At 41.4% G+C, this 13,499-nt stretch overlaps 1 long non-coding RNA gene across 1 annotated transcript; it reads right to left on the reverse strand.

Moving 5' to 3' along the window:
• Nucleotides 1–1,392: 1,392 nt before the first annotated feature.
• LOC138116554 (uncharacterized) lies at nt 1,393–12,885 on the reverse strand. The gene is made up of 4 exons (XR_011154199.1): nt 12,723–12,885; nt 11,957–12,110; nt 10,532–10,628; nt 1,393–10,306 (listed from the first exon to the last, which is right to left on the reverse strand). It is a non-coding gene; the product is annotated as an uncharacterized lncRNA (long non-coding RNA).
• Between the last annotated feature and the right edge of the window lie 614 nt (nt 12,886–13,499).

Here is a 13,499-nt window from a genome sequence, read left to right on the forward strand (position 1 = left end):
TGTGTTTTATTAACGTGAAGGTAAAATCCTGCTGATCAGATCAGCACAGTTGCATCAGAAATAAATTTAGTCCATTATTCAATTAATCCTTCAATGCACTCCTGTGGTCGAGGTAATACATTATTATTATCTCCGCTTCTGTTATTCCCATTAGAGACATTAGTTCCAAGAATGTGAACCATTTATTGTTGAGGGTCCTGATCCTGTAATAGGATGTGCTGGCAGAGACCCCAGCATTCACAGTAAATCCCACTACCTTGAATGAAACTCATCATCCTTCATTAGGACAATTGTTACAAAGTGCCATCACGTCCTATTGTGCCCACCCAGTTGAATAAGTGCCTACACTGTTTCATTTAAGATGGCAATAATTAAACAAAGAACCTGTTTGCATTTACTGTAACTGGGGCACGTTTAATTGACCACCCTGCTTTTGGGAACATCTCCTTGTCCATACAAACAAGGATGAGGAAATAAAAAGCAATACTGAGTGTCAAAACAGGAGTGCTCTCAGTCAGCACGCTCCACTTTCCTGCTTGCCAGTCAATGCATTGACTACTTTTAAGGTGGTGGTAGTAACCTTTTAACTCTTTAAATAAGTGATGAAACAATTCTCCTATTAGACAGTTGATCCACCTGCATTCATGTATTATTTTGCATCAGGTCTGTCCTTTTAAAGAGCATGGAGTGATTTGGGTTGGAAGGGACTTTTAAAGGTCATCTAGTCCAACCCCTGCTGCAGTTTGCAGGGACATGAACTACAACAGGTTGCTAAGAGCCCCATCTGGCCTGAGCTTGAATCTCCAGACTGTTCCCACTTTACTGTGTTTTGACTCAGCTTTTGGAGTCACCTTAGCTGGGTTTCTTTGGGGTGTGTTAACCAGATTCCTTTCGGATGACACTTAGCCCGAAGATATGCTCCAGGACCATTTCAATGCAGCGACCACTAATAAGTACCCAGTCTGTAAAGCCGAACTAGAGCTACCTAAGGGAACCCCTTTGAAATATACACGGTGTGGGCACAGAATCCTCAGCCACAGCCGTATTGTTCTGTGGCTCATACTATTTACAAATGCAGAACAATCCACTTGTCTCAACCCCTTGACCCTCAGCCAAGTGGAAGGAACATTGCATGAACCAGTCAAGCTGATTGCAGCGCTGTCACAGGGCTGCTAGCACAGGCACCTGCCCATTCTGAGCCAGAGCAATATTCCAGCTCTTTCGAGACTGGTCTCCAAACAGCTATTAGGTAGCCTGGGAACCTTAGCTGCAAACACAAAAATTCAGTAAGAAACAATTCTGCTTGCTAGTTAAACTCCAAAGATCAAATAATAATAGCAAGCAATGCAGGAATGCCATATAATTTATTCATTAGCATTGCTAACACGGAAAATGTTTCTTTTCCTGTGACAAATTTCACTCATTACACTTAGAATATAGGAGAACATATTCAGAACATTGTGTCAAACATACAAGTACGTACTGTATATTTAAAATAATACGGAAAACGGCCAATTTTGAAATATTTTAGAAAAGAAGGTTTTTCTATTGCCACGTATATCGTACACAGATGTTCAATACATTTTCTGAAGTATAATGTATATCAAACATATAGGAAACCTTCTCCTGGCCTTTCTATGCTCCACCTTTTTATACCAGCCAGATTAATGCTGTCAGTAAAAGACCCAAGGGCCACAGATCCGGGGGGTGATCCTTGAAATACCTTGTGCTCCAGGCTGAATGATGCTCCCTAACATTTGGAGACCTATCAGGTATTGCAACTGGTAGAAAATTACCTCAGACAGAGCTATAATTTCTTTTTATTACAATTCTTGCTGGAAACTGGCCCTTTTAGCAGAATGAAAAACAAAATAATGAGCCTGTCTTTTTAATCCCCGAGAGGACCAGTTAATTTACGTTCACTCACTGTTCAGTTTTCATGGGTCCTAAAATTTGCACAGGGCCTCAGGGTCTGCTCTGCTCCATGATTAAGTGAAGCAAAAAGCCAGAAATGCTGTCCTACAGCTCCTCACTTACAATCTGGTTACAAACAGTAGATCACTCCATGGTGTACAGGAACAAATACATTTTCCTCCTGTCACTAACTAACTCAGACAAATGCTTATTTACTGCAGTCTTACAGACCATGGAGACATGAAGTTCTGCAGTGGGCAGGTTGTTCCTAGCTCTGGGACTAAAGCTCCATGTAAATTTTGAGATACTTGTCTTCATTCTTTCCTCTGTAAATTCCCTTCCCCTCACACTAATGAGAACTAGGCTTTTTCACAGTGGATTCCCTCACTGAATAGTTCAAAACAAACTATTGTACTAAAAGAATACACTTCATAACCCCTGGAGGAAGTGACAGTTTGATTTAGAAGGCAAGTGTTTATATGCTCTGATTTCTATCTTTTTCCACCTCTCTACACCTACACACATACTTGTATGCATATGTAAATAAATATATTCCTAGAAGACAAGTGAACATGAGCTTTTCTTGCAAAATATCCACAGTGAAGGGAAATAGGAGGTATGAGCATAAGTAACTTACTCTGTTATGGTTTTCTTTGTAGATAAACAATGGAAATGTTCATTGCCAAAATGTATTAATGGCTAAAAGAGCCCTTACTTTGGTGATGTCTGTTACAGGACTCCACATATGAACATGGAAATTCCAGAATCATTTGGTTGAAGGATCAGTTTACTAACCTTTTACACAACATGAAGCCACCAGCATAAGGCAAGAATAAAAAAAAAAATTTGCTCTGACTGCTAGAACGGTACAGGCACAGAGGAACAGCTCTCACAACATGAGCAAGTGTGAAAAACACAAAGAGCAAAAGAAAGGAAAACCACATTAAAGAACAGCCAACAGTATACTAAGAAAAAAGCTTTTCCCTTGCTCTTGTAAGAAATAATGCCAGCTGAAATGGAGATCAAGTTTCCCATTTACACTTTCCATGGCTTTTATTTTCCCAAGTAACTAGAGAACCCAAACATGGAAGATGACATGCTTTCTTGTTGAATGTGTTTCCCACAGAGGCGTGCCAGGCCACCACATTAATGGATTTCTACTTCACATTTGCTTCTACAGATGATAACAACTTCTGCCTTTGTATATATACCAGAATACAAGCAGACAAAATAATTTCTTTGCTAGAAACAATCAAAAACAACAAAAAAATCAAGGTAGGTTTTGGTTGAAGGAACAAAAAAACCCCAAACATCTAAGTGACAACTGGAAATCTGTTTCCTGGAATTTACAAACATAGATAAGATGCTGAAATATAGGCTTTGTTTCAGCTTATACAAACAAGTGCTTATTTCTAGAAGACAGAGTTGCTGTGGAATAAAAAACATCCTACTTTAAGAGGCACATAGCTGATATCAGGCACAGCCCTTCGTGAACAGAGATACAAGAAACAGACACCTCTATTTCTTCCTTAGTCATATTCAATTTCTTCAAGCTATGACTATTAAAATGAAGACTGAGCCATCAAAGTATCATTGAGCTGAGGAAGGAGAAGGAGCTGAAGCTAATGGAAACAAATTATGATCAAAAACAAGGGAATTTATTTTAAGCAGAAAATTAATACATTTCATATTCAACTTGCGCCAAAATCTGACTAGAGTAGAAGAATTTCTAATTTGCCTGGTTTAATTATAACTGAATAAAGATCTTCAGATTCAACCCCTACAATATAAAATCCTTTAGTGAAAGGACAAAGGACTAGATTATGGTCTTGCTTATGGCTGTGTAAATCTCTGGTAACTTCAATGAAATCACGCTGCTGTGAATATTTACAGTTCATTGTAAACATTTTGAGAATCGTAGTGGGATCAACTTTATAGAGCACATGATATTTTAAATACTGGAAATGCAGGCTTTGTGCTTTCAAGCACCATATGCAGGGCTTAAATTTGCCACCATGAACAAAACTTCCCAGTGTAACATAAATCTGAATTACAGGACCATAGAATATCTTGAGTTGGAAAAGATCCTTTGATGAGGATCATCAAAGTTCAAGTTTTGGTCAAGGCTCATAACATTCAAAGGGCATCCCTTAGCCCCATGTTTCCTCCGTGGGAGTTGTAAGGGCTCAAGACAGATACCTCAAAGCAGCACTGACAGGCATCCCATGCAAAGATGGTTGGTCAGTTCTGATTAGGTCCTAGCAGGACCTTGGGGAGTGGCTTATTTGAGAGAGTACAAGACAGTATTTTTGCTGTCATTAATCCACTGAGAATGTCTGGTTCTTTCATTACCTAAACATGACATGCATATTTCAAATTACACATTTTTACTTGATAATTATTTAATAAGATAGGGATGGAGTCAGCAAATAATGGCTCGAGAAGGAACATTTAATTTCCAAGAGTGTCCTAAGAGAGGTTTCATTGAGGGGAGCCATAGCAATTACCTGCAAATTCAATGTCAGTCACATTTCAGTAATTCAGGACTCAGGAAGACAATGTGCATTAGCCCTAGGAAGGTTGTAGAAAATCAGATAATGAACATCACAGTGGTGAATCTACAGACAGAAATTACACTACTGCTCTGCTCATCTAAGATTTGAAACGCAAATTATTTTGCGGATTTACTGAACGAACTCTTGATTCTTTCTAATTCTTTGCCTTAATTTTGTTGGGATGATTCCTCATTTACCTCTTGACCCTTGGCAGATGTCTGAATGTGCCCTGGAGATAAGGATTTTGGCTGGTAGGCATTGAATGCAATGTCCTTTCAAGCTGCAGGAAACATAAGGACAGTGAGCAGAGAAGCAAAGTACAGCAGGCAGTGCTGTTGTGCCAGGGCTATTTGATCAGTCTTCATTCATGAGTGTATTTCCAAACAGCTGGATCTGAATACATATTAATATTGTTAATACTGGGCCCTCTTGGGAGGGCCACATGCCAAAAGAGAACATCCCAGGTCAGTTAAGACAGAAGTGATGGAATGCAAAGCAGATTAATGTGCTAACATCCATGAGTTAGACCAGACTGCTGGTTGAAGATATCAGGAAAGAATTGAAGTAAAACTGCACTAATTTGGGTTTTGTGGTGAATAATACCTAGGAATCAATGACATGAATTGAAAAAGAAGATAGTCAAGCTTTGAAATAAGGACCTCTTGTCCTCCTAGTCCCTAAATAAATACAGGAACAGGCAGTAGCACTCTGTGCTCAGGAGCGCCGTACTCTGGGTGTACTCTGTTTGAAGTTATTGGTGGCATGAATCAAAGTGGCAAGGCCTGCCTCTTATCTGTGCTCACTTAAATTGAGTACTTTGTATGTGTATCTCTAATGTATTTGGGTCCTATATTCAGCAACAGTGATAGAGAATCCTCAAGTACAAACATGCACCAAGTGATATTTCTGATTTAAAGGTTAACACTGATTCAAATTGCTTTTATTCTTCCCTCCTGCTGGGTAGGAAAATGTTCCTTAGATTTACTCTTCTGGAATGTTCTCTTTCAAGATCTCACTACTTTGCCCCCAAGATTTCCTCATTCTCTTCCTCTGAATTTTCCAGAACAAATTACAAACATGATTATTTGCAAACTTTAATGCCTTTGATAGAAAAATACTAGTAACAATCTTGATCCTGAATCTTATCACTAGACAGTGGTCAAACCTCAATTACCCTTTTACTGACAGCTGCTGTCCTGACTTCCTTCCAATGCTAAATCATGAGTCCTTCATCATTTTCTAATAGATTAAATGATTTGCTTTTGCTGAAAATTGTTTTGATATTTATTATGCTCTGTTCATTGCCATCCCTCTGAATCGTGCTGGGAAAACTTAAATGTTTTGAGAGAGATTGGATAGATGGGTAGATAACTGTGAAATTTTACAGTTAATATTTGCGAAGCGCGTAGAGACTTCAGAATAAAGGAGGCATAGAAACGCAGAGATTTCTTGTTATGTTTCAATGCATGAATGGAAGAAGAAGAAGAGAGGGCAGGAAAAACCAAGTGAAATATTATGGTAGGTCTTGAAAAGTCGCTCGCTTTAATCCACGCCTTCCCTGTTCCCCACCATCTCAATTGGCACTTGCAGAACCAGACTTCACTTGCTTCCTCTGAGATTTTCCTTTAAAAAGGATCTGAATGGAGATAGGGATTTCTACAGAGCACAGGTAATTAGTGCTGGAGGACTCTGATTATCTCTTTATACCCCTCCTCACCATTTGACACGATTCCACATAATAAACCTTTCCTTGAACAAACCTGGTCTGAGACAGTGTCTCCTGGGAGGTTGGTTCTCACTGTGAGAAGAGCTGCAGATTTCCATCCTCTACAGATACAGGTCCTTTTTCTTCACTTTTCTAATGGTTATTGGAGAGCAGAAGAATGGTATACTGCATTTAAAGGTAAAATCCCTGTCCCCTACCTTCTCCTCCTAGCAGAACTGCAGGACAACCAACTGCTTGTTTTTATTCTTACTCTAATTTCCTTTCTATGCTTTCCCTAGTTTAATTAAAATGAGATCAACAAGAAAACAAACTCATGAAAGCTGCACTGAATATACATCTGCATTATAGTTTAATAAAAACTTAAAAGTTAGGGTATTGAATAAAATTAAACAGTTTCCCCTAAACAGAGTGGGAATTAAAATAAAACCCAACAGCAACAACAAAACCAGGAGAGATCATGATCAATTAATGATGAATATTGCATTGCTTTGTTTGCAGTATATCAGTTCATGCCCAAAGAGATAATTTGGAAGATGGGGAGAACTATTAGGGGTGTTAAGGGAAATACGAACAAAGCCCAAAATGCTAAACTATAAGAAATAATAGCAGGCAACAACAAAAGACCTTGAGGAACACGAGACTAATTAGAGAAGTCGGCCATGCGTTTTGTTATCACTTCATTACAATGAATGGAAATGAGGCCAGGGGTTGAACATCTCTGCTCAGGAACACCTGGGGAACAGGAGCAAGGAAAAACCTGATCTGCTCTTGTATTAGTTATTTAAGGTCAAAGAACTTTAACTGACACAGAGCTGATTTCAAGCAAAAAGACATAAAAATTCTCACTAAAGATCAGAAGTTCAGAAAACATTAAAAGAAGGACTGAATAAATAAAATTCCCACACACTTTTCTTTATAAGAGTCAATGGGGCAAGCAAGATAACAAAGGAACTTATGACGGGGAGAAATAACCATTACACTTCACAGACACTTGTTTAGAAACAATTTTCTTTTGCCAACAGCTATAAATGGTGCAAGCTTCAATACTTTTATTTGTACTTAAATGAGAGGCCACTTGTCAAATATTTGCACAGAATAAACCTCAGCTCAAAGCTTTTCAATGTATGCTTTGCTTTAAATATGGTGGTAATCCCACCTCTAGTCAGCCGAATCCTTAAAGTCATGCTGTGCTGAACCACATCTGTCTCTTGAGATTCCACAATAAAAATTATTGCTTTGCATTTCAGCAGCGAACAAAGTGATTCCCATGTACAGTTTGTTTGCAAAACACTTTGTCAACCAAATGGATCTTAAGCAACTGCATATTCTTATAAAGCAGAAACACAAACAGAAAAAAAACCCACCCCACCCTCTTTCTAAATGTGAATGACAGTAGACAAACATGACAAACTGAAGCCAGCTCGACTGCCAATTCCTCTGGGAAAGACAAGCTGTTTGCAACTGCATCAAAGGCAGCAGCTGGCCAGCCCAGCCTGCCAGTGGGATGATGATGCTAATCAGCAGTTTGAAGGTGCTAAAGTAGATGACATGGTGCTGTTTCAAGAATCAGGGCCCATGACAAGTTTATCTGAGGATGGGCTGGTGAAAATGCCTCTTGCTTTTCTTTCTAACCGTTCTTCACAATGATTTTGCCACTCCTGACTAAGCTTCTGATAGAGGCAGTGTTTTCTTTTTCTAGAAAATGACCCATTGTTTAATGCTTCTGAATGCTCTGAGAGCTAGGAGGGTGAAAGGCACCCTTTGAGTGACAGTAAATGCCCTCTCTCTCTGTTTTGATATCCAGAGTGTAGATCTGTAAGGCACTGATCAGTGTTGCTCTCCAAGGCTGCTCCCACAAGCAGCTGGGAAAGTCGATTCCTTGTCAAAGCAACAGCAGCTTTTGCTCTTTGCTTAGGAAGTTTGGGGTTCCTTGTTTCTACATTTTATGATGATACAGAAACATCAGCTGGTGGATGGACTGGATGCAAAGAGTGAATTGCATTCCCATATCCAACCAACACCACTTTTGTTTCCTCTACTTTTCCCTTCCTTCTGTAGCTTGGCTTAAGAGATCCAAACAGCCGTCATGCACAATGGAGAAACATTTCCTGCCCAGCCAGCACATTTCTACTTAAACTCAATGTTCTCAGGACACAATCAAAACAGAAGACAGATGTTTGACAAGTATCTAGTCTGCGTGGGAAGATGGTGATGTATGAGGAAGGAAAGCAGAATCTTTCATTCCTCCTATGTGAAAAACACATTGGTTTTGCATTTGCAGTTGAAATCTAGATTGCACCATGTAAAGGCAGGCAGATAGTGCAAGTTTGCCATGGATTTTATCCTAGTTTTGGAAGCATTTTGATACTGATACCTATCTCAGTGTAGCAAATTTGACATAATCTCTTGGCTAGATAAACTGCTGCTCCCTTGCAGGTCACTGGATGGTGATGGGGAATATTAAAAAAGCCCTTAATGCAAACAGCAAAGCCACAGACCTTGCAGTAGTTAATGAGTGAAGGAGCACTTGCTGCTCCCCACCATTCCTTTCAATTCTGCTCACGTCATGTAATCTCAGACAGCACAAATTGCCATCAGTGTGAGATACCAGGAATGCCTCAAAAGCCGCCGTGGAGTTCAGTACGAGAGGTGGAGACTGAACAGCATCTTCAGCCTATCCTCCTGGGGTATAGCTTTAATTAACAAGGTTCTATATAAAGAATTTGTTGAGTTAGTTATTTGAAGGAAAAAAGTCCATCTGGGCTCCTAGAAACAGGACCCATTTGAAATTATATTCCTTTTTATATAGCTTGGACACAACAGAAACAAATGTCCAGAAGGGAAAAAAAATCTTCCTGAGATAAAAAGGAGCTGGCTGCTCTCTGCTGATCCTTTGGCACCATGCCTGCCAGTATTTGAGAAGAACAAAGCTGAGAAATAGAAATTCAGCACTGCTAAGATACACCCACTACCCCTGAAGCACTTGCACCCCACAGCCACTCCTAGGCCTGAACCCTTTAGTCTGGGAGGGACACAGGGAATGGGAAGCTGAGCCAAGTCTCTCTAGTTAAGATGAGAACTCCAGAAAACAAACACAGAAAATATTAGCTGATATAATTCGTTACATGTTTCAGGGGTGGGGAATAGAGCAATTCAGAAGAGAAGAGGGGACAGCTCTTCTGTGTTCCAGACACCCACCAAGAACTCGCAGAAGGAATTCCCAGAACTACCCACTCTTATCTATTCCCAGTGACTTGGAGCCAAAAAAAACCTTCTGTCCTCAGGAAGCTTTCCTTCTTCATTTTTTTTCCTCATGTCTGCTCATATTAAACTACCACAAAATAAGAAATTCTTAAAGTACTGACAAACTGGAAAATATACCAAGAAGAGCAAGGAGAAATGAATTATGAGTGCTGGAGGGACTCACTCGCAAGGAAAGATTAGAAGAACTAAATATGTCTAGCTTGGCAGAGAGATGACTAAGCAGAGAGGGGGAAGTGATAAATGTCTACAAATATTTGAAGGGCGTATACACCGAGGAGGCAGAGAGATTCTGCAGTGTGAGCCATACCAGGTGGTGGGATTAGGAGCAAAGGGATGGAATCAGAAAAGGAAAAAATAAAACAAAACAAAACAGAAAAGAAAATCGCTTCAAAAAGCAAAAATTCAACTGAAGGATATGCAAACTAAACTCTTTATGAAAATGATATATATCCATATCCCCCACACTGGGGACGTGGAGATTTTCTCAGAGGTAGAAAACTCAGTATATGAGACATATGAGAGGACTGCAGGAGTGCTTTGTTGCTTGCAGAACTAAGGGAATACAGAACTAAGGGAAAGAGCTGTGCCTTGATGCTGGGAGACCAACAGGAGCCTCAGTGGACAACAGGTGTCCCACCAACACTGTCAATTAGAGAGCTTCAGGCAGGAAGTGAAGGTAGTTGTTGTATCCAATTGAAATCACTAGAGGGAGGTTTGTTTGGAATAATTTTATGACCCTGAACTTGGTAGAGGTACAGGACTTTATGGATATAGCCCAGCCAGATGGTCCCTGGGAAGCAGGAGGCTTTGGGTTTGTTAAGCATTCAAAACGATGATGGTGGAAAACCTGAAAGATCAAGATGGAAGACAAAAGCATCAAATTCCTCCATCTTAACTCAATTCAACCATCACCGGTTTAACCAGGTCAAAAGGAGACAGGGGAGAATGTAGTGCATTCCACAACTCAGTTCCTTATGCAAAGCACACCAGTGCTCCTTCAGCACCTCAAAAAGTCAGGAACTAAATGTAGCCAAATCCTCTTTCAGGAAAAAAATAAACCAAAACCACTTGCCTTCCACTTTCAGACAGGGCGGACCCCAGTCACCACCACAGGCATGGCCCCAGTACATCATTTCAAGCCCTCTCCTGCTCCACATCAGCACATTCACCTGTGAACAAGCAGAAGGACAACCCAGAGATCACCTCCAAGGGCATGTAATTGAAGGTTGTGCTCTAGACCCAGTTCAGCTGGATTCCAGCCAGGACATGCAGCTCAATTGCTTTAGAGTCACAGACAGCAGCGCCTCCTCCTGCCAATACAGGAGGGGCAGACCTCGAGTTTTGTCTTCCTGGAGCTCTGTCACCAAGACCCCTGTACACAGCACTTGGCTGTTTTGCCTGAGAAGGGGGCATGGGTCCAAGGTGATGCAAGGAAAGCCATTGATTCCTCCCTTAGGAAATGCATTTCAAGTGTTGAACCTCTCCCTTGTGCAATCTTGTGAAACCAGGCAAAAGGAATTCCCACAAGTCCCAATATGGGAAACATGTCAAAGTCCTTTACCCTGGATTCATTTCAAAGCTTCATGGGAAGTCAAAGCCTCAGCTTATATTTTCAGAGTACTCCATGCCCCTAGCACAGGTTTGCAGGGATAAAACCCCATGCCTGTGTCAGGGAACTCTCTGTAAACAGGGTGATGCTCATCTGCCTGGCAAGCAGAGCTAGTTCTATTAACATTGTACTTTTGTAGGTGAAAATAAAAAGAGAAGATGTTTGACTAAAATGAGATTTCAGGATGATTGTCTGTTTCTCTAACAACTGAAATAGGGGAGCAAATGGAACCAGAGGTCGGAGCAGGTGATGTGGTGGATCAGCTCAACTAGACAATGGTACTGTAAGGGAAAAGACACACTTCTGTGTGTCCTGCAGAAAACTGACACATTGCTGAGCGTGGCCCTTCACACTTGGAACAGCAGAACTAAAAGTCTCAGTACAGGGACAATCCTGTATCAGTCAGGTAAAGCACAGTAAAGGAGAACTTTGATGGACAGAGGTGGTAGAGGCAGAGGGGAAGTTTTCCAGGGATTCTAGCACTGGATGCAAACCCAAAGACAGCCTTGCTTCCAGTAAGCCAAAACCTCTAAGCAAAAGATGCTTTTAATAACATAACTCCCACCAGAAATTACACTAGTCAGCCATCACAAGGTCCTCCCACCCCAACAGAGCTGGCTCTCAACAGAGAGATTCTTATCATCCACAAGAACCAAGTCCCAGTGCTCCTTGCTCAAGAGCCAGTCCTAGGACAGAGAAGCTGTGATGACCTTTCCACACGGAAACAGGAATGCAGCATCCCAAGTCAAACACAGGGAAAAAGGTGATAACAGACATGCTCTTCTCTCTGCCCTTCCCAAACACATAATCCTCTGCTAACATCAAGGATGGGATTTCTCAGTGGAGCTATCATGCAGCTCCTGCTGTGCTGTGCCAGAAGAAACATACCTTGAACAGGGTAGGACAGGCACTGAGCCCTCTGTAGAGACAGGCTGGGCTGGCTTGCATCTGGGAAAGCCTTTTCATCAGGAAAAACAGCAGGTGGAATTCAAGACTCAACTGAGCCACTTTCAGCAAAGTCCTGGGACTTGTGGTGATGAAGCTGTAATGAAGGAACCAGGTTCATCTTCACAAAACACAGGCTCCAGTGTCCCAGCATGGCTGTGGGGAGCATGGTGCTGCAGCAGCTCTTTTTATTAATTCACCAGGTGTTTAACTTCGGCATCCTGGCTAAAATCTAGCATGGAGAAGTGCACTTCCTTTCTTTAGCCAGTTTTCACTCAGCAGCTTCATCCTGAGCAGTTTCTCCCTCCCTGCCCTGGCACAGTCACTGCAGAGCAGGTGCAGTGTCACCCCAGAACATGCTGCACTTCAACAGCAGGTGAGAAACTGCTCCTCAGCCTGCCTGACCCAAAGGCTCACAGAACATACTGTGTAAACATAAGGCACTATTATCTCCCCTCTCCACATGGAATCACTTTATGGAATTTATTATTATTATTTGGAGCTCAAATTGAAACCCTCTGGCCATGTATGATCACTAAGCCTGCTTAGGGAATGCGGGGAGCAGCTAAAGTAGTGAAGAGGCAAAGATTTATGACAGTCAGAAAAGAAATTTTCTTTTCTAGCAACAAGCTTCACATTCCTAATCTATTTCTGCAGATTTTGCTACTCTCTACCAAACTTCTGACAGGTCTTAAAGACTAACACTTACCATGCTGCAAGCTGTTCCTCTAAAGTCTATTTTATCATCGTTTGTAACCACCTGGCTGGATTCCCTTGGTGGTATTTTTCACTCTTTCTTATAGACCTTAAGAGTATCCATATTACCTGCAACACAACCTTCACCTTTTTCCTTGCCTCCAGCATCATCTCAGCTGTTTTTAACTGGGCTCCCTTTCTCTCCTCCTGAGAGCTTCCACCCTTTCTGATTCCCATTCAAATCATCACATTAGTGAGACAGACTGACAATGGTTTTCACCTGTCTCTTAAGCCGGATTACATGCTCACCCTCTGCCTTAGCTTCAGTAAAACTTTCTTCTGTAAGAGCTTTACAAATATATTTCTGTCCCTGATAAAATGATATTAGGTAAGGATTTAAGGGGAGGTCTGTGAAAGGAGAAAAATAGCAGTGACAATGAGTCGTCTCTCCCAAATTGTCTTTCTGAAAGCTCCAAATGGCTTTGTAACAGCATGAAAGTGCTTCCTGATTATTGCCAAGCTGAGGCTCAGGAAAGCCCTAAGGGTGGACAGGAGAGGGGTAAGGAATATATAAAAACCTGCAGGAAGAAGGGGTGTGGTAGAAATGCTGTGGCCCCTTGCACTCCCTGGGATGGTAGAGCTGCCCCCGCAGCAGAGTTTCAAGGGGAACTCAGGGCTCCATTTTCCCCCACGCTACAAACTTCAAGCTAGTCCCTATGCAGGAGCAGTCTAGTGGTCTCTAGGTCCCTGGGGACCCCCCTCATGATCTTCAGCAAGACTTTGCAGAAAA

Source organism: Aphelocoma coerulescens, chromosome 10, assembly GCF_041296385.1.
Source record: "Aphelocoma coerulescens isolate FSJ_1873_10779 chromosome 10, UR_Acoe_1.0, whole genome shotgun sequence".
NCBI classification, from domain to species: Eukaryota; Metazoa; Chordata; class Aves; order Passeriformes; family Corvidae; genus Aphelocoma; species Aphelocoma coerulescens.